Genomic DNA, 25,846 nt, shown 5'->3' on the forward strand with positions numbered 1-25,846 from the left:
CCAATGAGCCAGCTTGTACCTAAGTTACGGTCAGAGCGAAAAAAGATGTGTCCTGCACTGCACTCTAGTCCTTCACTCTCACGTTCCTCATCCACGAATCTTTCATCCTGGCTCAAATTAATGGGGTAATCGTCGCTTTCTCGGTCCGAATCACTCTCGCTGCATTGAAAACAATGGGGAAATGTGAGGAGCCTTTCAACCTGCGACATCACGCTACTTCCGGTACAGGCAAGGCTTTTTTTATCAGCGACCAAAAGTTGCGAACTTTATCGTCGATGTTCTCTACTAAATCCTTTCAGCAAAAATATGCCAATATCGCGAAATGATCAAGTATGACACATAGAATGGATCTGCTATCCCCGTTTAAATAAAAAAAAATCATTTCAGTAGGCCTTTAATGGGTGGGACGGGAAATCCAAGCAATAGGCTACTTTGTATTAGAAATGGCAACAGCAGAGGATGCATGTGCATGTACGAGCCAGTCTGCCCCACAACAAGAGGATAGTGCAAAAGAAGGAGGTTATTGACTACAATGGCGTACTCACGCAAAGCACTTTGGGTAAATCTCTACCAAATATGGAGATATGCACAATTGGGAAAAATGTCATTAATGGAGCAAATTCCAAACGGCTTGTTTGGAGGAAGTATGAAGGAAGGCAAGATTGTTTTATAAATATTTACACCATGCTATCATGGTTCGATGTCACATTTTCGGGACTTATGCAGATCCCAAATACACAAAAAGTAAAAATAGTTAAGAAAAGTTGGTGTTGCATATTAGGTGCCCCTAAACTTGATGTATAAAATGACTCTTTAAAGACATTTTGATGATGAACAATTCACAAAAGAGTAAAACCAAAAAAAAAAAGGTGTGACAACCAACCTATCTGCATGCTTGGTGAGCCGACTGTAAGTAACCAATGGTCATGTAACACCACGTTACGCCACTGTGCAGATATTCTGTGAGTCCTTGGACACACGCAGAGATGAGCCACATGCGTGGTATAATATTGTGAGAGGTGATCGACTCCATCCTTTGGTGCGTTTATTGTCCGACACTTATCAGATGCCACATATTGAATTTGGACGCGCTACAAGGAGTGCCTGCCTCCTTCCCTTCCGTCCACTATCCTGAGCGCAGCCTATGATGTAATGCTCTTGCTGATGTTAGAGCAACCCCCACTCCTGCTTCTCTCTCCTTTTTTTTATATTTCCTCCCCTCCCCTTTGCAATCTGCCGCTCTTGCCGGTGGATGCATGTGTGCGCCGTGCCGGCTCAGCATCAGCACCACCGGTCTTCTCTCGGGATCCCCGCGGAGCATCTTGGCAACCCCTTCCCGCTGTGCACCCAAAAGGTAATGACTTGAAAAAACAACCGGGAGAAGTGATGGACACAAGCGCTGACTGAGTGTCCACTGAATTGTGGTTGCTTCTGGTCGCCACGGCGCTGGCTGCCATGGCAATTGCTCCCTCCGGTGTGTGTGTGTAGGTGCATTTACCAGTGTATGGCTTTGGTTTCCATGGTAAAAGATGAGGCATGCGTTCTCACACTGCAACTACCTTCAGTGTGAAGTCATTTCTGCCCTCATTTGCATATTTGTGTGCTAGGGGGTACTCTAGTCATAGTCCAGCACTTGAAAGATGTGTTCCAACTAAGAGCGCTCTTTGATTCTTTCTACAAAAACTGGGCGTGTACTAAGTTGCTGGTGTGTGTGTGCATGTGTGTGTGTGTGTGTGTGTATGTGTGTGATGCACTGAGGTGATATCTGCATGCAGATCTTTTTCGACAGCCCCACAAACGAAGGACGCTGTTTGGCGCATTACGTCAACTCTCGATGTGACTTTGTGTATTTGCAGGATTCCGAGCGTTCTAGTGACTATTGAGGAACCGCTGAGCTCTCAAGTCAGATGCCGAGTTAATATTTCATGTCTCGTCTGCCCCACATGTAGATGGCGATCATAACTTATTCATCCTCAGGATTTTCCCTCTTTGAGTCATCACTTGGTTTTTTTTAAATCCTTTTGTTTCAGTGTGACTGATTGTTTTAGAGTCTCAGGAGCTCGGTACTTTTCATGTAGTTGGCGGCACGAATCGCTATCTCATCTCCGTTTTGGAGAACAGAAGAGGGGAACACATCGGATTTGCTTTGCTTGGCTTGGAGTGATCTTTCAGACACAGAAGCCCCTTTTTTTTTTTTTTACACCGCCACTAAAAGTCAGCATCGTCACACTTTTTTGCCATGTTGGTTCTGCAGAACAGCAACATTAAAAATTAAAGAGCAGGATGTTTGGACCAGGCAATTTTCTTCTTTAATGTAGGATCAGAAACCAAAAGTCGCCTCCTTTTACGGCAGGCCTGGGCAATTATTTTGACTCGGGGGGCCAAATTTAGAGAAAAAAATGTGTCTGGGGGCGGGTATATCTATTTTTAGGAACACTAATAGAAAACCTCACAATAATGTCTGATTGAATGCTAAAAACGTCATTTTTGACCGCCTTAAAGGCCTACTGAAACCCACTACTACCGACCATGCAGTCTGATAGTTTATATATCAATGATGAAATCTTAACATTGCAACACATGCCAATACGGCCGGGTTAACTTATAAAGTGCAATTTTAAATTTCCCGCTAAACTTCCGGTTGAAAACGTCTATGTATGATGACGTATGCGCGTGGCGTCAATCGTTGAAACGGAAGTATTGGTACCCCATTGAATCTAATACAAAAAAGCTCTGTTTTCATCTCAAAATTCCACAGTATTCTGGACATCTGTGTTGGTGAATCTTTTACAATTTGTTTAATGAACAATGAAGACTGCAAAGAAGAAAGTTGTAGGTGGGATCGGTGTATTAGCGGCTGGCTGTAGCAACACAACCAAGAGGACTTTGACTTGGATAGCTGACGCGCTAGCCGACGCGCTAGCCGACGCTAGCCGCCGACGCTAGCCGCCGACGCTAGCCGCCGACGCTAGCCGCCGACGCTAGCCGCCGACGCTAGCCGCCGACGGCACGGATGATCGGGTGAAGTCCTTCGTCCTTCCGTCGATTGCTGGAACGCAGTTGAGCACGGGTGTTGATGAGCAGATGAGGGCTGGCGTAGGTGGAGCGCTAATATTTTTATCATAGCTCTGTGAGGTCCCGTTGCTAAGTTAGCTTCAGTGGCGTCGTTAGCAACAGCATTGTTAAGCTTTGCCAGGCTGAGAATTATTAACCGTGTAGTTACATGTCCATGGTTTAATAGTATTGTTGATCTTCTGTCTATCCTTCCAGTCAGGGATTTATTTATTTTGTTTATATCTGCATTTGAGCCCGTTGCTATCACATTAGCTCAGTAGCTAAAGAGCTTCGCCGATGTATTGTCTTTGAGATAAAAGTCACTGTGAATGTCCATTTCGTGTTCTCGACTCTCATTTTCAAGAGGATATAGTATCCGTGGTGGTTTAAAATACAAATCCGTGATCCACATTAGAAAAAAGAAGAAAGTGTGGAATCCAATGAACCCTTGTACCTAAGATAATGAACCCTTGTACCTAAAGATACGTCCTGCACTGCACTGTAGTCCTTCACTCTCACTTTCTTCATCCACGAATCTTTCATCCTCGCTCAAATTAATGGGGTATTCGTCGCTTTCTCAATCCGAATCTCTCTCGCTGCATTGTAAACAATGGGAAAATGTGAGGAGTCCTTCCTCCGGTGATGTCACGCTACTTCCGGTATAGGCAAGGCTTTTTTTTATCAGCGACCAAAAGTTGCGACCTTTATCGTCGTTGTTCTCTACTAAATCCTTTCAGCAAAAATATGGCAATATCGCGAAATGATCAAGTATGACACATAGAATGGATCTGCTTTCCCCGTTTAAATAAAAAAAATTCATTTCGGTAGGCCTTTAAACGGAATGGTATTTTAAATGTTTTTACTGAACGAGACACCCAGAATGTACATGAAAATAAAGAATGTGGGATTTACAATATTAACTAGGAACGATAAAACACTGAATATTGACAACATATGAACATCACACCCCCTCTTGATCGAGATATTTTACAATCAAGTGAAACGCAACAAATATGAATGAGAAGGGTAAAAAATACCCCCACCTACAATCTGATGCATCTGATATATCACTAAGCTTTAGAACTTTTTTGTAAAAATCTCCTTCCGCGTCTGTCCTTGACACCCAGGCTGGCCGCTCTGGAAACACTCTGTGGAAACGCTCCCCACCCACACTGCTTGGTGCCTTGTCTGAGCTGCTGTGACTTAGATGACCATAGTAACTAATAAGATGACCATAGAAACTGGTATATTATGCAAAAGGGAAGATTCCAACAATTAAAATACTTTGTATAGTTCAAGACTTCCGGTCATTTGAAAACATCACCGCACATCATAATGCCAGCTACAGTTTCCATCTTAAAGATCTAAAAAAATAATTTGGAAATGTCCGACGGGCCAGATTGAAAAGCTTAACCCGGGCCTTTATTTTCCCAGGTCTGTATTACGGCGATCCGCGTTACAATGTTTGTGGTCATGAAAGCACTCCCATACTGCACAAAAAGACAAATAAATAGTTACGTGGGCACAGTGGAACAATACGCGAGTGGAGCAAACTTTTTGGCTTGACCTTTGTTATGTGAGGCATTATCTTCTGGTGGCAGCACATCAAAGAAAAGAAAAGTGAAGGGAAACTAGTGGTGGTGTCTTACAATAGTGGACAAATCTATTCGAAGGAATCTGATTCCACTAGCAACAATGCAGTCGAATCGTCGGCCGTTAAACTGAGTTGAGTAGAACTTACCGCACGGGTTACATTCCAGAACCCCTATGGTAGTAGAATTTCGGACGCTACAAAGTACGGACACTAGGGATGTAAGGGTATGAAAATCTCACGGAACAATATTATCACGGTTTTAAAGTATTGGTAGAGTAGAAAAACAAGTTGACTTTATATGCTAATTTGTGGTTCACCATATCCAATTGTATTTACAATCCGCAAAGCATGTGAAAATACTGTCTAAACATCACAAAATGCCACAAATTCAGTCAGCCATTTTGAATATTCCACTCCGAATATCTTCAGCGGTTTCTGTAGGTTCTATGTCATTGTAGTAACGTTTCTGCATTCCGACCATATCATCAGATCAGTCATACTGGAAATATGCAAAAATTGGAAAGAGATGTGGTGTTTATCATTCACAATCCTTATATAAGGCAAGAACACATATGCTTCGCTTTTTTTTTTTTTGCATTCTTAAATCGTAAATAAATAGCCAACAATTGATTCAACAGATCGAGGGTCCTCTATTGTGCTCATTATACTTTCTCTAAAAACATCCAGAAACCGCCAACAATACTCCTTTTACATGTCTTTACCAGAAAATTAGCTAAAAATGAGTGATATTGTTATTATAAGCGCTAACGCAGACAGACTATTTTAGCGGCGCATTGATAGCAGTTACGCTGCTATTGTTGACACAGAGCTGCTTCTGCTTCGTCTCAAACTTGCTAAAATTACATTTTAAGTTATATTTCATGCATCTCTCACCTGGTAGTAGACAAATCTTTCTAAGAAACTGTCCTCTAAAGTGGACATGTTTGTATCAGTTTGGAAAAAGCTGTTTCTCAGAAAAATGAACTAACAATTTAACTTTTAATAATGTAAATACCTCACAAATTGATGTTTAACTTCTCTGGTTTAAAATATATTCTCTGGGTGACAATTTATGAGGCGGTGACTTGTCCAGGGTGTACACTGCCTTCCGCTCGAGTGCAGATAGACTCCAGCGCCCCCGCGACATCGAGAGAGACAAGCAGTAGAAAAATGGATGGATGGAGTGAGGATTTATCAAGTTTTTTAGTTTCCTCATATTTCCACAGTGTACAGTTTTTTGGGTGATTACCTCCGTGCGGTGCGACGTGACCCGATGGCTCTGTGATGCCTTGAAAATGCTTGAAACAAAAGTGGTGCGCTTTGCTTTGCAGAACGCAGACTTTCTCCTCCGCCAAAGAGGTTGTTTTCACCAGAGTTTGTTTGTTTGTTTGTTTGTTTGTTTGTTAGCAACATAATTCAAACAGTTATGGATGGATTTTGATGACATTTTCAGGAAATGTCCAAAAAAAACAATTCCTCTCATTGCGCAGATGATTCTGGAAGGTGTAGTGTATTTTCAGACCCGGCCAACGCTAAAGCGCCAGAAAAAAACTACACACAATGTTATTGTTTGATACCGTCACACTTCACGGCATTATTGTAAAAGACTTCGAAACCAAAGTACAGCAGTGTCTACAAAACCGTTACACCTCTAACGAACACTATTTATTTTATGATTTGTTTGAATATCACATACATTTGAAGCAGAGGCCGCAAACTTGAGGTCTGCAATTCCATATATTGTTGCTCTCTACTCATCTTCATAGCAATGCTTCTCAGTTATTTTCTGTTATGCCCCCTGAGGAAGAAAATAAATGTTGTCCCCTCCTCCCTCCATACTCCCGGCTTGGACTATAATTTGTCTGATTGTACTGTATCATTTGTCTATAAAATTGGTAAAAGGACACCATCGCATTACATTGTATCCTTTTTAACATTAAAGAAAACAAAAAAAATATATAGATCAACTTACAACAAATAACTTTATTAACATTGTTTTAGTGTGTAACAGAAAATATTTGACTTGCATCAATTTGCCCCAAATATTTATAAAGAACAATCCTTTTTTAAACTGTAAACATATTTTAACCGACTTGAACCATTTGATACTGAAAAATAAGATTAAATAAAATCAATAAATAGTACTAAATTTAAATTGATCAACAACATTAAAGGCCTACTGAAATTATTTTTTTAAATTTAAACGGGGATAGCAGATCCATTCTATGTGTCATACTTGATCATTTCGCGATATTGCCATATTTTTGCTGAAAGGATTTAGTAGAGAACATCGACGTTTAAGTTCGCAACTTTTGGTCGCTGATAAAAAAAGCCTTGCCTGTACCGGAAGTAGCGTGACGTCGCAGGTTGAAAGGCTCCTCGCATTTCCCCATTGTTTACACCAGCAGCGAGAGCGATTCGGACCGAGAAAGCGACGATTACCCCATTAATTTGAGCCAGGATAAAAGATTCGTGGATGAGGAACGTGAGAGTGAAGGACTAGAGTGCAGTGCAGGACGTATCCTTTTTCGCTCTGACCGTAACTTAGGTACAAGGGCTCATTGGATTCCACACTTTCTCCTTTTTCTATTGTGGATCACGGATTTGTATTTTAAACCACCTCGGATACTATATCCTCTTGAAAATGAGAGTCGAGAACGCGAAATGGACATTCACAGTGACTTTTATCTCCACGACAATACATCGGTGAAGCACTTTAGCTACGGAGCTAACGTGATAGCATCGTGCTTAAATGCAGATAGAAAATAAAGAAATAAGCCCCTGACTGGAAGGATAGACAGCAGATTAACAATACTACTATCAGGAGACACCAAACCAAACACTGGACCTGTAACTACACGGTTAATGCTGTGCTGCCTGTTGAAGCCTAGCAATGCTGTTGCTAACGACGCCATTGAAGCTAACTTAGAAACGGGACCTCGTCAGAGCTATGATAAAAACATTATCTCTCCACCTACGCCAGCCCTCATCTGCTCATCAACACCCGTGCTCACCTGCGTTCCAGCGATCGACGGAGCGACGAAGGACTTCACCCGATCATCGATGGGGTCGGCGGCTAGCGTCGGATAGCGCGTTTGCTATCCTCAAAGTCCTCCTGGTTGTGTTGCTGCAGCCAGCCGCTAATACACTGATCCCACCTACAGCTTTCTTCTTTGCAGTCTCCATTGTTAATTCAACAAATTGCAAAAGATTCACCAACACATATGTCCAGAATACTGTGGAATTTTGCGATGAAAACAGAGCTGTTTGTATTGTGATACAATGTGTCCGAATACTTCCGTTTCAACGATTGACATCACGCGCAAACGTCATCATACATAGACGTTTTCAACCGGAAGTTTCCCGGGAAATTTAAAATTGCACTTTATAAGTTAACCCGGCTGTATTGGCATGTGTTGCAATGTTAAGATTTCATCATTGATATATAAACTATCAGACTGCGTGGTCGGTAGTAGTGGGTTTCAGTAGGCCTTTAACTCACAATACTGTATGCGCACAATTTATAATATACTTCAACCTTCAAAACAAAAATGAATGAAGAAATTTGTGCTGATCTTTATTTTTATCAAACTGAAGTCAGTGTTAATGGCTAAAATGAGCACGTTATAGTGCACAGCTTTTCATAGCATGACACTGCATGATACTGATGAAGCAAGTTCCCCGAGGTCACACGCGCCACATGCTTTGCCCCAGGCTTTGGTACCTGTACCAAAATGTATTGCGATACTTTTAGATACTTTTCTAAAAAAAGGGGACCACAAAAAATTTCTTTATTGTCTTTATTTTAACAAAAAATCTTACGGTACATTAGATATATGCTTTTCATTGCAATTTAGGCCTTTAATAAAATAGTGATCATACTAGACAACTTGTCTTTTAGTGGTAAGTAATCAAACAAAGGCTCCTAATTAGTCTGCTGACGTATGCAGTAACATATTGTGTCATTTACCATTCTATTATTTTGTCAACATTATATGGGACAAACTGTAAAAATTAATTATTAATCCACTTGTTCATATACTGTTAATACCTGCTTACTTTCTGTTTCAACGTGTTCTATCTACACTTCTGTTAAAATGTAATAATCACTTATTCTTCTGTTGTTTGATACTTTACATTAGTTTTGGATGATATCACAAATTTAAGTATCGTTCCAATACCAAGTAGTTACAGGATCATACATTGGTCATAATTTAAGTTCTAATGTGTCCAGGGACGTATTTTCTGACTTTATAAATATAAAATTAATTTTTAAAAAGGTAAAAAGATTTTGTGACGGTAAAAAGTATCGATGTAATCATAGTAGTATCGACTAGATACGCCATTGTACATGGCTTTTGTTTACATTCAGGAACGGTGTCATTAGCGGTGACGCCGGTGAGATACGGTGTGTAGTGAAGCATGTTTATCTATTCCTCGTCCTCCAGTGATAATGTTACTTGTAAGAAACATACTTTATTTGTCACCACGGAGAAATGTGATGACGCGCCGTCATGCCCATTAAAATAAATGGGGAACCGGTACTTTTCAAACAGAATATAGTACCGTTTTTGATTCATTAGTACCGCGATACTATACTAGTACCGGTATACCGTACAACCCTAATGTGTATATATACATATATATATATATATATATACATATATATATATATATACATATATATATATATATATATATATATATATATATATATATATATATATATATATATATATATATATATATATATATATATATATATATATATATATATATATATATATATATATATATATATATATATATATATATATATGTATATATATATATATATATAATTAAATAATTATATAAGGACATTTCAATGTGGCCCCAAACTTTTGAACGATAGTGTGTATATATATATATATATATATATATATATATATATATATATATATATATATATATATATATATATATATATATATATATATATATATATATATATGTATATATATATATATATATAATTAAATAATTGTATCGATTATCCCTTTCCGCCAGTATTTTCTTTTGTTTATATTTGCCGGGTCAAATTTCCGTCCCCGTTTATTGCGTTTTTATTGGTCATAAATATTGATACGCCGAAAGTTTTATCAATGACAGTTGCTGCCTCAGTTTGCACTCAGACAAGTTTACCGCGAGGGGCTGTCAAAATAAAGACTTCATGGTAAACACTAAGGCACTAATAGAGTTGTTACACCTTTCCTGCTTCCGGCTCCCAGACCGTAGTCGAGGAGCGCAGGGGAGACGTTCCCCCAGGGCCGATGTACTTCGGGGGTAACACCCTTCACTTTACTCGGCAGTGGGTCTTTACAGCTCCGGACTCGAGGGTGAATGACGAGGCCGGCGGTTTGTTGCAACTTTGTGACTTTATTGGTGTCTTGCACGCAGCCATCCACCAAGCTACTAGCACCTGCACGCACTCACTGTTACCGCTCCCTCGCCTCTCTTGCCCACCCACTCACTGACATCACTCACCTCACATGCTGTCATATCTTAAAGGGCCACACACACACATACGCTACTCTCATAAAAGAGTTAAGAGCCGCATGAAACCAGCCAAAGAGCCGCATGAGGCTCGTGAGCCGCGGGTTGGCCAGGTCTGGTTTAGAGGGTGAGTGGAAATCTTAGTGGCGTGACCCCAATGATGCAGCAGACGGTGAGTAAAATAATATAATTTAATATAAACAGAAGGCACGCCCACAAGGAGAGGTGAAAAGAACAAAAAACACACTTACAAGAAGAGTGGAGGAAAAACAAAAGAAGGCGAGTGCAAAAGTAAAGGCACAGGAGACAGGGCCTGACTTAAATAGAAGACTGATTGGCAACCGGGTACAGGTGTCCCGGTTGCCAATCAAGGACAGGTGTGGGAGGCAGCGCTCAGTGGCCAGACAGTGGAAGTGAAACTACAAAATAAAAGTACTGGACAGGAACGTAAACACCACACAAACGGGAAAAAACAACACATGTCTAAAACAGTCACAAGAGTGTGACACAGAATCTGACCAGGTGGGTTACAAATGGGCCGTGACCCGGATGAGAGTGAGGTTAGGGGGGTGAGCGTCACGGAGGCCAGCCACACATATAAACCTCACGCCCTGACCATGCAGGCTATCGGGCTGATACTTTTAACTCAGTGGCTAAAAAAAAGCAGGGACTGAACCGGGCTCGAATAGTCAGGGAAGCGCAATCCCTCACCTTAATTGATTAATTGATTTTGAGAAGTGTCCCAAGAGATTTGTCCATATTCTGCATGTGTCATATGCTCGCCCTCCTTCCATTAAGGCATCATTAGCTGTACAAGATTGTCATTATTGATAGCCCTCTAATTAATTACAAGGCCCACTGATAGAAGCGCTTTGCTCTTTTCAACTATAATATGCAAATTATTTTTCGCTTAATGGATGATTCATTATTTGCTTAAGGAGTCATCAGCAGATAATTCCAATCGCAACAAACCGAAGATTCCACGTTCAGACTTTTGATAAACTACTGAGGAGTTAATGAAACGAAGTCCTAAAAGGGAAGCGACTCTAACAAAGATTGAGGGATCTTACGCTTAAAAAAAAAAAAAAAAAAAAGACCGTGCAACCATCTTGTAATAAAATCCAATTTTCCGCTCACAGATCTTTGACACTGAGAAGCGATTGCACCGCTTTTCCCTGCCATGATTAAAGCCTGCATGTACGTGTGGGGGAGGGGGATCCCAACAAGGACCCTGCAGGCCAGTTGAGCGTCTGCCGCGGACATGTTGGCCCACCTGAGGAGCATCCGAGCTGTTCCTCCTGTGTCGTTTGACGGCTTCCGCCTCGCCGACACTGCCAGCAGCTCTGGTTATTACAAATTGTTAATCCAATTAATAACTCTGCCGTCTGCTGCCCTAACATATTCTTTTATTGTGTTAAATAAACACAGATTAGAGAAGAACAAACACATGGTAGTGACATGTGACCTGCACCGCGGGGAACTCCAGTAGCACTTCAGTGACTAATAATCAGGGAGAAAATGAGCATGTGTGCAGCAGTCTAATGAAAGGACCTGAGGTGAGTCACATGGGGGCCTCACCTCGCTGCCAGGGTGGTGGCATTCAGCCTGCTCTGCCACCCGTGTCAAAGGCGTCGCGCTGAGACATCGCCATCACAGACACAGTTCCAGTACTTCCTCCCAGATGCAACGCACACATCCCGCGTGCAGCAGATCACCTGAGATAATGTGAGAGAGGAGCATGTGCTGGATGACACATGAGCCACTCCAACATCCTCAAAATGTCTTAGTCATATCAGACTACAGAGGGGATTTTTTTGTTTTTTGCCAAAGGTGCTTGTGTTTCTTTTACTGCAGATGTCCTGAAAGGGTGTCAAAAAAAAATCTATTTTGAGTTGCCATTCTTATTTGTAACGCTTCTTAATGGATTAAAAATATATATATATATATATATATATATATATATATATATATATATATATATATATATATATATATATATATATATATATATATATATATATATATATATATATATATTTATTTATTTTTTTTATTTTTTTATTTTGTATTACCGGCATCGTTTTTATTTTATTTTTTTATTTTTATTTTTTATTTTTTATTAAATCAACATAAAAAACACAAGATACACTTACAATTAGTGCACCAACCCAAAAAAACTCCCTCCCCCATTTACACTCATTCACACTCATTCGCACAAAAGGGTTATGTATTTCTGTTATTAATATTGTGGTTCCTACATTATATATCAATACATATCAATACAGTCCGTAAGCACATATGATTGTGCGTGCTGCTGGTCCACTAATAGTACTAACCTTTAACAGTTCATTTTACTAATTTTCAAAAATTACTAGTTTCTATGTAACTGTTTTTATATTGTTTTACTTTCTTTTTTTTTCAAGAAAATGTTTTTAATTTATTCATCTTATTTTATTTTATTAATTTAAAAAAAAGACCTTATCTTCACCATACCTGGTTGTCCAAAATAGGCTTAATAATGTGTTAATTCCACGACTGTATATATCAGTATCGGTATTTAAGAGTTGGACAATATCGGAATATCGCATATCGGCAAAAAGCCCTTATAGGACATCCCTAATATATATATATATATATATATATATATATATATATATATATATATATATATATATATATATATATATATATATATATATATATATATATATATATATATATATATATAAATTGCATTATTGGCTTTATTTTAACAAAAAATCTTAGGGTACATTAAACATATGTTCCTTATTGCAAGTTTGTCCTTAAATAAAATAGTGAACACACAAGACAACTTGTCTTTTAGTAGTAAGTAAGCAAACAAAGCGCCTAATTAGTCTGCTGACGTATGCAGTAACATATTGTGTCATTTATCATTCTATTATTTTGTCAACATTATTAAGGACAAGTGGTAGAAAATGAATTATTAATCTACTTGTTCATTTACTGTTAATATCTGCTTACTTTCTCTTTTAACATGTTCTATCTACACTTCTGTTAAAATTTAATAATCACTTATTCTTCTGTTGTTTGATACTTTTCATTAGTTTTGGATGATACCATACTTTTGGGTATAAATCCGATACAAAGTAGTTACAGGATCATACATTGGTCATATTCAAAGTTAGTTAGTTTTTAAGCCAAAATGCGTCTGTTCTCCCTTTTCTGTCTACACACTGTCTGCTTGTAAGTACTCCGTGTGTGTGCACTGCAGAACATGCTCCTCTGCTCGTAAACCAGCAATGTCACGATGTGATGACGACAAGGGCGCAGGGTGGGGGGGTCTGGCGAACCGGTGCTTTTCAGAGGCGGTATAGTACCGAATATGATTCATTAGTTTTGCGGTACTATACTAATACCGGTATACCATACAACCCTAATATATACCTGTATACACTACAGGCCAAAAGTTTGGACACACCTTCTCATTCAATGCGTTTTCTTTATTTTTATGACTATTTACATTACTAGAAAATAAAAATATACTGTATATAATTATTCATGCTAAAATTAAGATTAGTCATTGACTAAAAATTAGTAAATAGCTCTTAAAACTTTTAACTTCAAAAAATAAAAAGTCAAATCTTGGCAAGTGTCAAATAATTTGCAGTGTGCATGTTAGCAGGAATAAAAAAAACAACAACCTTGCAGTAGAGCAACAATGGAACAGTATTGTTTTTGATATCAGAATCAGAATTGGTGTTTATTGCCAAGTAGATTCACACATGCAAGGAATGTGTCTTGGTATATTGGTGCAAAAACAGCTACCATGAGAAATAAACCCAAAATAACATGAACTTAAGTAAAATAAAATGTAAGACGTATTTGACAATATATAAAACAGAAATTAAAAAAAATTAACTGAAGGCATAATTACCAAAAGCACCTAACAAAAAACACAAAATGTACAAAATCGAATTTTAACTTTTTAAGGTCAAGGCAAGTGTTGCCTTCAAGTAGGGCTCATATTTTAGGGCATATATATACATACAGTACAGGCCAAACGTTTGGACACACCTTCTCATTCAATGTGTTTTCTTTATTTTCATGACTATTTACATTGTAGATTGTCACTGAAGGCATCAAAACTATGAATGAACACATGTGGAGTTATGTACTTAACAAAAAAAGGTGAAATAACTGAAAACATGTTTTATATTCTAGTTTCTTCAAAATAGCCACCCTTTGCTCTGATTACTGCTTTGCACACTCTTGGCATTCTCTCCATGAGCTTCAAGAGGTAGTCACCTGAAATGGTTTTCACTTCACAGGTGTGCCTTATCAGGGTTGATTACTGGAATTTCTTGCTTTATCAATGGGGTTGGGAACATCAGTTGGGTTGTAAATGAGAAGGTGTGTCCAAACTTTTGGCCTGTACTGTATTTATTTAGTTTTTTTATTTAGTGTTTTAATCCGTCCAGCCACTCAGGGAAATCATATTGTTGACGTAGATGCCCGTATTTGCTATATAGATTTACTTTAGAAAAGCGAAGTGTGGGATACTTCTCTTGTTGCCTTATTTGCATTTGACTTTTGGGTAGAATTGTATTAAAACCAGTTTTCTTTTAAGTATTATAGTAATTAACTGTAGGGAAGGGATTCATGTGGGCCCCAGTCCTGGGTGGATCTCGCAAGAGAGGAAGAGGGGTGTTAATCATTTTGAAATGCAGTCTGATAAAAAATTATGGAAATCGCCACTCTAAATAGCAACTGACGCTGTGGTCAAAGTTGGAATAGCCAAAAAACACATTTTAAGATATTGAACAATCTAGTGCACAAAATCCCCCATTCGTCACGTTTCATGCGTCAGGTAAATTGTGACGAATCGTGACATATGAATCCCCTTCCTACTGTATCAGAGCTATTCATCTACTTTATGGAAGAATGTAGTTAATCATAGAACTGCCACCCAATGTTATTAAAAGCTATTGATTTTGAATCGGGAATCATTTCAAATCGAGATTCGATTCTGAATCAAATCGTTACCCCCAAGAATCAAATCGGATCATGTGGGGCCCAAAGATCCACAGCCTTCCTATCCTGTCAGGCATTCAAATCAGTAGGGGTGTAACGATTCATTTTACTTCGATTCAATTCAGAATTTGTGATTGCCGATACAATTCAGGTACGATATAATTTTTTTAGAACGATTCGAAATGAGTTCAGTGAGTCGATATCGCTTCAGTAACTTTTTAGCAAAACAAAATCAAGCATTGTGAGTGTAAAATTATTAGTGGGTACTGGACTCTGCAGGTGAAGTTTCCTATATTGTGTTATATCTTGTAAGGGAATTATGTATAAATGAATTGTGGATACAAACAAGCAAGTAAACAACAATTAATGGCCAATGCAGTCACATTTTATTTGAATAAAATGCAACCAACACTCGAGTTTCTGCTCTCATTTTCAACATCCAAGCAATTTTCAGTGAAAGTACAGTAACCAACATTTTAACAGTAGATTTACCTGCTGCTTTTGCTGTTGTTTTTCAACATGCGTACAATACGTACAATATATTTTTTTTAAGTGCAATCAACTTGTTTTCAGGTTGAATTAGCAGGAAAATTACCTGAGAAAAAAAGTGCAACCCATTCTTTTCAAATTATACAAGCAGTGGTTTGATCTGCTACTACTCTCATTTCAACAAACACACAAACACACGGACCAAATGGAAAAGGGTGTAATGAACAAAATTGGAAACATAAGTGAAGGATGACCACTTTTTTAGTCATAAATAACTTTTTTTTTTTAACTTCTTCAATAATACTAATATACTGTGAGTGTTTATTACACTGTTTTTATCCTTCCGTCTCAAGCTGGTTCGTCGGCAAACTTGCTCCGCTGTTGCTTCCGTTTGGTTCGTTGCATCCTTATGTGGCTTCAAGTTCACTTGTGGCTTTATATTATTGTATTGTCATTTGTATTTGTTGTGGCTTTTGCAATCATGCTGTAGCTGAAAGTTTTTGTGTTGTAATTAATGATATTGTCTTGTGGCGTTTGCGTTTGTTGTGACCATCTATCGGCCATTTTTGTTTTCATTACCCCACAGATGGGCAGACAGACTTATGTCTAACATCCTTTTCATTAAAAGTGTCAAACTTCATATGGAGTCAGCCGTTTTTTAAATGCCATGTTTTCTTTTTACTAGTATTGATAAAATCGCTATATTGCCTTTTGAATCGATGTTGGATTGATACTTATCTGCCGGAAGGCCAACTTGCCGAGCACAGATCGATATATTTGAAATTTAGGAATAACAATTGATCTATTGATGTGACGATCAATCGTTACACCCCTACAGATGAGTATAATATATAAAAAAAATGCATGAAATAAATATTTCAACATTTACACTCGAGCTAAAAATAGGTAGGGACATTCAGGTACAGTTGTCTTTTGCCTTCAAATAATGCGGTTTCACAAAATTGCAGATTTTTTGGAGGGGGTGTTCTGTTTTTGTCAGCATATTAGACAACATTTTTTCCCTAAATGTAGCATTTTTAAGCATAAAAATGGCAAAATAAACTCAAAACATCAATATTGTAGTAGAGGGGACCAAATCAATCAAAGCCTGCTGTTCAGTATCCTGGCCACTGTTTGGCTCAGCCTCGGGCCGCCTTACTATATTAAATTAAAAGGGCTCTCATAATGTTGAAAACATTTATTTAGTAGGTTTTAAACAGGTATTTTTATGCCGTAGCTATTAAAATATTTAAATTATAATCAATGTAATGTTCGGAACCGATTAAATTGCTGTATTTGTACCAAATGCGGCTCACCGTCATCTTCAATTTAAGCCCACAATACGTCGGCACATGTTCGATTTCAATAAGCAACCTGGCTGTCTGACAGGAGGTAATTTGTCACCATATTGTTGCCAAGCAAGAATCTCGGGTCAGTGGCCATGACGTGTACTTTTTTGACACTCTAAGCACAGCATTAACTTATATAACCCAATCCAAACAACCTTACCTAGTCATCATGCAGAAAAAACAATTCAACCAGCAAAAAAAGTCAACACACATGGTCACACATAACGCAACCTGCTCACTGAACTTTATGGATGATCCAAAAAATCGCCATACAAATTCAAATTACACCAATTTATTGCAAGGCATGATGGGAAAACACTCTCTCCACACTTACCCATGTTTAACTTTTACCTGCTTGATATTTCTGATTGCTTACAAAGCTTTAAAGAGGTTGTCACGGAAATAAACAAGGTAGGAGTTGAACTTTCACATACTCTTAATATTTAATTACAATAATTGTTAATTATACATCCATTATATTATTATAGTATGTACACACACACACACATATATATGGTTACTTTGCATGCAGTCTGCTTTTGGCCCCCAGACAATCTTTTTTAGCCCAATGCGGCACCCCAGTCAAAAAGTTTGGACACTCCTGCATTAAAATAAATAAATGACACATTTAATAAAGCATTTCTGTGTTAAATTCCAATTATATATAATTAATGACACATTTAAATAAATATTTAAATATTCCATCCATCCATTGTCTACCGCTTGTCCCTCTCGGGGTTGCGGGGGTGGCTGAAGTCTATCCCAGCTGCATTCGGGCGGAAGGCGGGGTACACCCTAGACAAGTCGCCACCTTATCTCAGAGCCTACACAGATAGACAGACAACATTCACACTCACATTCACACACTAGGGCCAATTTAGTGTTGCCAATCAACCTATCCCCAGGTGCATGTCTTTGGAGGTGGGAGGAAGCCGGAGTACCCGGAGGGAACCCACGCAGTCACGGGGAGAATGAGCAAACTCCACATAGAAAGACCCCGAGCTCGGGGATCGAACCCAGGACCTTCTTATTGTGAGGCAGTAACCCCTGTTCCACCGTGCTGCTATGTAAAGATGTACTTATTTAATTTTGTCCCATTTAACCTCCCATATTTTTAAGGTGTTTTTTGCCTTTCACCGGTGCATTTAATCATATTGAGTGGTGTTGTGTTCTCACATTAGTACTGTATAACTTTGCAACACACATACGTACTTGTATTTGTCACCTTCTTGAGACTTTCGAAAAATGTCTTTTGTATTTACAACATTAATAATATATACATACTATGCAAATATAAAAAAGGTTGTTGTGAAAAATGAGTTGGAATTTCACAAGAAAAAGGTCACAATTTCACAAGAAAAACTTAGAAGTTTGGCAGTGTTATAATAAAAGTCGTAATTTTACTCAACGGAAGTCAAAATTTTACAAGAAAAACTGAACATTTGTGCAATTTTATGAAAAGAGTCGTAATTGTACGCGATAAAAGTCACAATTTTATAAGAAAACTTAAACATTTGGGCAATATTATAATAATAATCGGAATTTTACTGAGCAAAATTATGACAAAAAAAATGTCACTATTTTACAAGAACAACAAAAAAATTGGCAATATTGTGAAACAAGTCAGAATTTTATTTGACAAATGTCACCATTTTGCATTAAAAAGTAAAAATTTGACCTAAAAAATTAATATTTTTACTAGAAAATATTGCAATATTACAGACAATTAGAATTTTGGCTATTTTATAATAAAAGTCGTAATTTTACTCAACGCAAGTCAACATTTTACAAGAAAAACTGAACATTTGTGCAATATTATGATACAATTTTACAAGAAAAGCTTAAAATTCAGGCAATTTTATGAAAAGAGGCATAATTTTGCTGGACAAAAGTCACAATTTTACAAGGATACTCTAAAATGTTGGCAATATTATAATAATAATCTGAATTTTACTTGGTAAAATTATGACAAAAGTCATAATTTTACTCAAAAACTGTCACTATTTTAAAAGAACAACAAAAAAATTGGCAATATTGTTATAAAAGTCAGAATTTTATATGACAAATGTCACCATTTTGCATTAAAAAGTAAACATTTTACATAAAAAAGTTATATTTTTACAAGAAAATATTGCAATATTATAGAAACTTTAAATTTTGGCAGTAGTATAATAATAGTCGTAATTTTACTCAATGCAAGTCAAAATTTTACAAGAAAAACTGAACATTTGTGCAATATTACAAGAAAAGCTTAAAATGTAGGCAATTTTATGAAAAGACTCGTAAATTTTGCTGGACAAAAGTCACAATTTTACAAGGATACTCTAACATTTTGGCAATATTATAATAATAATCTGAATTTTACTTGGCAAAATTATGACAAGAGTCATCATTGTACTCAAAAAATTTCACTATTTTACAAGAACAACAAAAACATTGGCAATATTGTGATAAAAGTCAGAATTTTATATGATAAATGTCGCCATTTTGCATTAAAAAGTAAAAATTTTACATAAAAATGTCATATTTTTACAAGAAAATATTGCAATATTACAGGAACTTTTAATTTTGACAGTAGTATAATAATAGTCGTAATTTTACTCAACGCAAGTCAAAATTTTACAAGAAAAACTGAACATTTGTGCAATATTATGATATGATTTTACAAGAAAAGCTTAAAATGTAGGCAATTTTATGAAAAGAGTCGTAATTTTGCTGGACAAAAGTTACAATTTTACAAGGGTACTCTAAAATGTTGGCAATATTATAATAATAATCTGAATTTTACTTGGTAAAATTATGACAAAAGTCATAATTTTACTCAAAAAATGTCACTATTTTACAAGAACAACAAAAAAATTGGCAATATTGTGATAAAAGTCTGAATTTTATATGATAAATGTCGCCATTTTGCATTAAAAAGTAAACATTTTACATAAAAAATTAATATTTTTACAAGAAAATATTGCAACATTACAGAAACAGAAATAATATGAGAAATAAATCCCAATTTTATAAGAAAAAAGTCGACACATTGTGAGAAAAAGGCTGCTTTTATTTCATTTATTTTTTTGTTTCAAATTGCAAATCTTCATTATTTACTTCAAGCTATTACAGTATGTCTCTATATACATTTTTTTTTTTAAATTAATTTCGGCCAAAGGGGGCGCATTTCAATATCTAACACACACTTGTTATTTCATATGTTGACCAGAGGGGGAGCACTCTTAAAACCGACACACAGTCAGTTTGAAAAAGTCCCTCCTTTTTGGGACCACCCTAATATTGATAGATTTCAAATTAAAATTCTCTATTAGATGCAGTGGTTTTCTGTATTGGGACCATGATTTCGGTCCTAACTTGTTCACCGGTCCTCATATGGAACGTACTTCTGCTTGTTGATGTCTCAAGAAGGGTGGAATTACAAGAACGCACACACACACACACATACACACACACACACACACACACGCACGCACACTCAAGTGATGGTGCAATTCTGAGAGTCGGAGGCTGGTTCGTCTGATGTTAGTCGGACAGATGGCAGCGAAGTGAAAGAGGCGTCAAACTCTAGGATGTCCCATTAGTTATGTGAAGTGAAAAAGTCCAGGTGTTTGGCGTGTGTTTGGTCTGAAGCCTGTGTTTAGACGTCTGCTGGAGAGGTTGTGTGCAGCCTCTAAGGTTTCAGCGGCAGGTGGCCACACTCAAGCAGAGGTGTGCTCCCACGAGGCGGCATCAGAGGAAGATGTCACATAGTGACGGCCGGCATGTTTTTGTGACCACACACTCATTCATGACCTCCACCCACTCACTCCTCTTTGCGTCTCCCTCCTCCGCACATGCCTCCCATGTATAATTAGCACATGCTATTTTGGACACAGCCGTGCCCGTTTCAACACCTCGCCATCGTACGCGTCTCTGTTTACCCAGGGAATATTTTCTGGGAGCACTTGACTTTAAAAAAAAATAAAAAAATTCTTAACTAGTTGCAGTTACATTGAAATGTTGTGAAATGTTATTTTTAAAAAAGTATTTTTTGTCTTTCCGCTTTGTCCTCTGCGACTCATGTTTGGAACTTCTTCCTTGGAAGTGGCAGGAATTAAAGTATACAATGACTGGAGCAGGATTGCTGTTTGCCAGTCCTTAATGATAAGCACCACCTTTCTTCATAGAAATGAATAGAAAGATAATCCATGCAGTTAAAGGCCTACTGAAACCCACTACTACCGACCACGCAGTCTGATAGTTTATATATTAATGATGAAATCTTAACATTGCAACACATGCCAATACGGCCGGGTTAACTTATAAAGTGCAATTTTAAATTTCCCGCGGAACTTCCGGTTGAAAACGTCTATGTATGATGACGTATGCGCGTGACGTCAATCGTTGAAACGGAAGTATTCGGACCCCATTGAATCCAATACAAAAAGCTCTGTTTTCATCTCAAAATTCCACAGTATTCTGGACATCTGTGTTGGTGAATCTTTTGCAATTTGTTTAATGAACAATGAAGACTGCAAAGAAGAAAGTAGTAGGTGGGATCGGTGTATTAGCGGCGGACTACAGCAACACAACCAGGAGGACTTTCAGATGGATAGCAGACGCGCTAGCCGGCGACCTCACCTTGACTTCCTCCGTCTCCGGGCCACCGACCGCATCTATGATCGGGTGAAGTCCTTCGTCGCTCCGTCAATCGCTGGAACGCAGGTGAGCACGGGTGTTGATGAGCAGATGAGGGCTGGCGTAGGTTGATAGCTAATGTTTTTAGCATAGCTCTGTTAGGTCCCGTTGCTAAGTTAGCTTCAATGGCGTCGATAGCAACAGCATTGTTAAGCTTCGCCAGGCTGGAAAGCATTAACCGTGTAGTTACATGTCCATGGTTTAATAGTATTGTTGATTTTCTGTCTATCCTTCCAGTCAGGGGTTTATTTATTTTGTTTTTATCTGCATTTAAGCCCGATGCTATCACGTTAGCGCCATAGCTAAAGAGCTTTGCCGATGTATTGTCATGGTGATAAAAGTCACTGTGAATGTCCATTTCGCGTTCTCGACTCTCATTTTCAAGAGGATATAGTATCCGAGGTGGTTTAAAATACAAATCCGTGATCCACAATAGAAAAAGGAGAAAGTGTGGAATCCAATGAGCCAGCTTGTACCTAAGTTACGGTCAGAGCGAAAAAAGATACGTCCTGCACTGCACTCTAGTCCTTCACTCTCACGTTCCTCATCCAAGAATCTTTCATCCTCGCTCAAATTAATGGGGTAATCGTCGCTTTCTTGGTCCGAATCACTCTCGCTGCATTGTAAACAATGGGGAAATGTGAGGAGCCCTTCAACCTGTGATGTCACGCTACTTCCGGTACAGGCAAGGCTTTTTTTATCAGCGACCAAAAGTTGCGAACTTTATCGTTGATGTTCTCTACTAAATCCTTTCAGCAAAAATATGGCAATATCGCGAAATGATCAAGTATGACACATAGAATGGATCTGCTATCCCCGTTTAAATAAAAAAAAATCATTTCAGTAGGCCTTTAAAAATACAGCATGCTCACTATTTTTTTGCTATAAACACAGACTACGTAACCGGTTGGTGTGAAGATGGAATGACAGAGCGCTTCATATGACATTTTACCACAAAACACACGCTTTGCCGCTTCCTATCCCGTCACTGATTAGAATATAATGACATAACTTCCTGTATAATCACACTGGCACCCGTGGCGCACGCCGTTAGTGTTCCTTCAGTCTGCGGCGCTAGAATCGAAACCCAATTGAAGTAAAGTTGGGAGGATTTGAAAATTTATGTTTTATCGATTTTAACAATTTTGTTAACTTTTTCCTTTAAAAAAATGTATCATTAAACATGTTTCCCCTGTAATTATTTTTAGTACAAAACAGGTATTGCAGTTTTGTCCTACACAAACACACTGACAAACTAAGGAAACTAAACCAAACAAGCCAAAAAGAGGCGAATTAGATTCAAGTTTGATTAAAGTATGAACATTGTTTCACATAAATGAAAAAGTGTACCACTAAACTTAATTAGCGGTAAATTTGGAGGGCTTCAAATAACCTGCTCAGTGGCCTTGTGGTTAGAGTGTAGGTATTGTGAGTTCAAACCCCGGCCGAGTCATACCAAAGACTATAAAAATGGGACCCGTTACCTCCCTGATTGGCACTCAGCATCAAAGGTTGGAATTGGGGGTTAAATCACCAAAATGATTCCTGAGCCCGGCCACCGCTGCTGCTCACTGCTCCCCTCACCTCCCAGGGGGTGGAACAAGGGGATGGGTCACATGCAGAGAGTAATTTATATAAAGTAATTTATATATACATACACATGATTAAGTTGCAGTCCATAGGGGCTTAGCATCATGGCCGTGTTACATCAGCTGTGTTGTCCTTGCCACTGTTGTGTCTTCAACGTCAGCCGGCTGTTGTCCAGCAGGATTTGGCCACAAGCCGCAGAATCCTTCTTCATGTCTGAATTAAAAATACACAAAATACTTGTGTCCTATCAAATACATCGTAAAGTACATTTTGTTGAAGTCTAAAAGTTGCACGTATTTATCGACTATTAAGGAATGTATCTTACCTGGTTCATGTGTTACCAGCATTAAGTCCATCCTTGCACTATTTTCAACAAGGGCAAACACAATAATGGATTGAATCAGAATCAGAATCAGAATCGTTTTATTGCCATTGTTTGAGAACGGGTTCACAAAGGATTTTTTCTTGGTGCAATCGTGCAACATAAAACACATATATCACATATTTGGTAATAAAAAGAGCTGTAACTGAGCTATCAGATCTTGTTATAGACTTAGAAGGAATTCAAAGAATTCAAGGAGCTACTGTTTGGAGTTATTGTTCATGTGCCTGATGGCCGAGGGGAAAAAACTGTTAGGTGGCGGGAGGTGTGGGTCTGGATGGAGCGTAGTCTCCTGCCTGAGGGGAGAGGAGAGAATAGTTTGTGTCCAGGGTGAGAAGAGTCAGCTGTGATCCGACCCACACGCCTCCTGGTCCTGGAGGAGAACAAGTCCTGGAGGGATGGGAGCTTGCGGCCAATCACCTTCTCAGCAGCATGTACGATGCGCTGCAGTCTATTCTTATCCTGGACTGTGGCGCCGGGGAACCACACTGTGATGGAGGAGGTCAGGATGGACTCGATGATGGTTGAGTAAAACTGCACCAGCATCTCGGTCGGCACCTTAAGTTTCCTCAGCTGCTGCAGGAAGTACATCCTCTGCTGGGCCTTCTTGATGAGGGAGCTGATGGTCGGCTCCCACTTGAGGTCTTGGGTGATGGTGGTGCCCAAAAAACAGAAGGAGTCCACAATGGAGACGGGGTGGGAGAGTCAATCAGGGTGAGGGGGGATGGTGGGGCTGTGACTTTCCTGAAGTCCATGATCATCTCCACTGTTTTCTGGGCGTTCAGCTCCAGGTTATTGAGGCTGCACCAGGACGCCAGCCGGTCCACCTCTCTCCTGTAGGAGGACTCATCGCCATCCGAGATGAGCCCGATGAGGGTGGTGTCATCCGCAAACTTGAGCAGTTTTACGGACTGGTGACTGGAGGCGCAGCAGTTTGTATACAAGGAGAAGAGCCAGGGGGAGAGTACACAGCCCTGAGGAGTACCAGTGTTCGTGGTACGACTGTCCGAGACAATCTTCCCCAGCCGCACGTGCTGTCTTCGGTCTGTCAGGAAGTCATTGATCCAACTGCAGAGGGAGTTGGGCACGCTGAGCTGGTAGAGCTTGTCTCATAGCAGTCCAGGGAGGATGGTGTTGAAGGCAGAGCTGAAGTCCACAAACAGGATCCTAGCGTAGGTTCCTGGGGAGTCCAGATGCTCCAGGATGAAGTGGAGGGCCAGGTTCACGGCATCATCCACAGACCTGTTGGCTCTGTAGGCGAACTGCAGTGGGTCCAGGAGGGGGGCGGTGATGTCCTTGAGGTGGGGCAGGACCAAGCGCTCAAAGGACTTCATGACCACAGACGTCAGCGCCACCGGCCTGTAGTCATTTAGTCCTGTGATCCATGCTTTCTTGGGGACAGGGACAATGGTGGAGGTCTTAAAGCAGGACGGCACGCGGCATAGCTCCAGAGAGGTGTTAAAAATGTCAGTGAAGACAGGAGCCACCTGATCCGCACAGTGTCTGAGAGTGGAGGGGGAGACACCATCCGGCCCGGGGGCCTTCCGCGTATTCAGCTTCAAGAACTGCCGGCGTACATCCTCTTCTCGGATGGAATGGGCCTTTACAGTCCTATGATGTCCTCGGAGTCCTTTGAGTCCTTTAACTCCTTTAATGAAGTGCTGGCATTTGTGGGGAGGGTGATGGTGGGGGGAGCAGGGCTTTGATGAGCTGAAGGCCGTTCATGACGACAGTAATGTGTGTTGAGGCCCTGAGCCTCAACACATATCAGAATCAGAATAGTTTTATTGCCATTGTTTGAGAACGGGTTCACAAACTAGGAATTTTTCTTGGTGCAATCGTGCAACATAAAACACATATAACACATATTTGGTAATAAAAAGAGCTGTAACTGTGCTATCAGATCTTGTTATAGACTTAGAAGGAATTCAAGGAATTCAAGGAGCTACTGTTTGGAGTTATTGTTCATGTGCCTGATGGCTGAGGGGAAAAAAACTGTTCAGGTGGCGGGAGGTGTGGGTGTGGATGGAGCGTAGTCTCCTGCCTGAGGGGAGAGGGGAGAATAGTGTGTGTCCAGGGTGAGAAGAGTCAGCTGTGATCCGACCCACACGCCTCCTGGTCCTGGAGGAGAACAAGTCCTGGAGGGATGGGAGCTTG

The 25,846-nt window shown here is 39.1% G+C and overlaps 1 protein-coding gene across 1 annotated transcript in view; it reads left to right on the forward strand.

Moving 5' to 3' along the window:
* The first annotated feature begins 1,258 nt into the window (after nt 1–1,258).
* sema4ba (sema domain, immunoglobulin domain (Ig), transmembrane domain (TM) and short cytoplasmic domain, (semaphorin) 4Ba) overlaps nt 1,259–25,846 on the forward strand; it is a 179,321-nt gene continuing 154,733 nt past the window's right edge. Inside the window, exon 1 of the mRNA XM_062042553.1 lies at nt 1,259–1,354. The gene's annotated coding sequence lies outside the window, so the exon portion shown is untranslated. The remainder of the gene's footprint in view (nt 1,355–25,846) is intronic.

This window comes from Entelurus aequoreus, linkage group LG03 (genome assembly GCF_033978785.1).
Source record: "Entelurus aequoreus isolate RoL-2023_Sb linkage group LG03, RoL_Eaeq_v1.1, whole genome shotgun sequence".
In the NCBI taxonomy this organism is placed as follows: Eukaryota; Metazoa; Chordata; class Actinopteri; order Syngnathiformes; family Syngnathidae; genus Entelurus; species Entelurus aequoreus.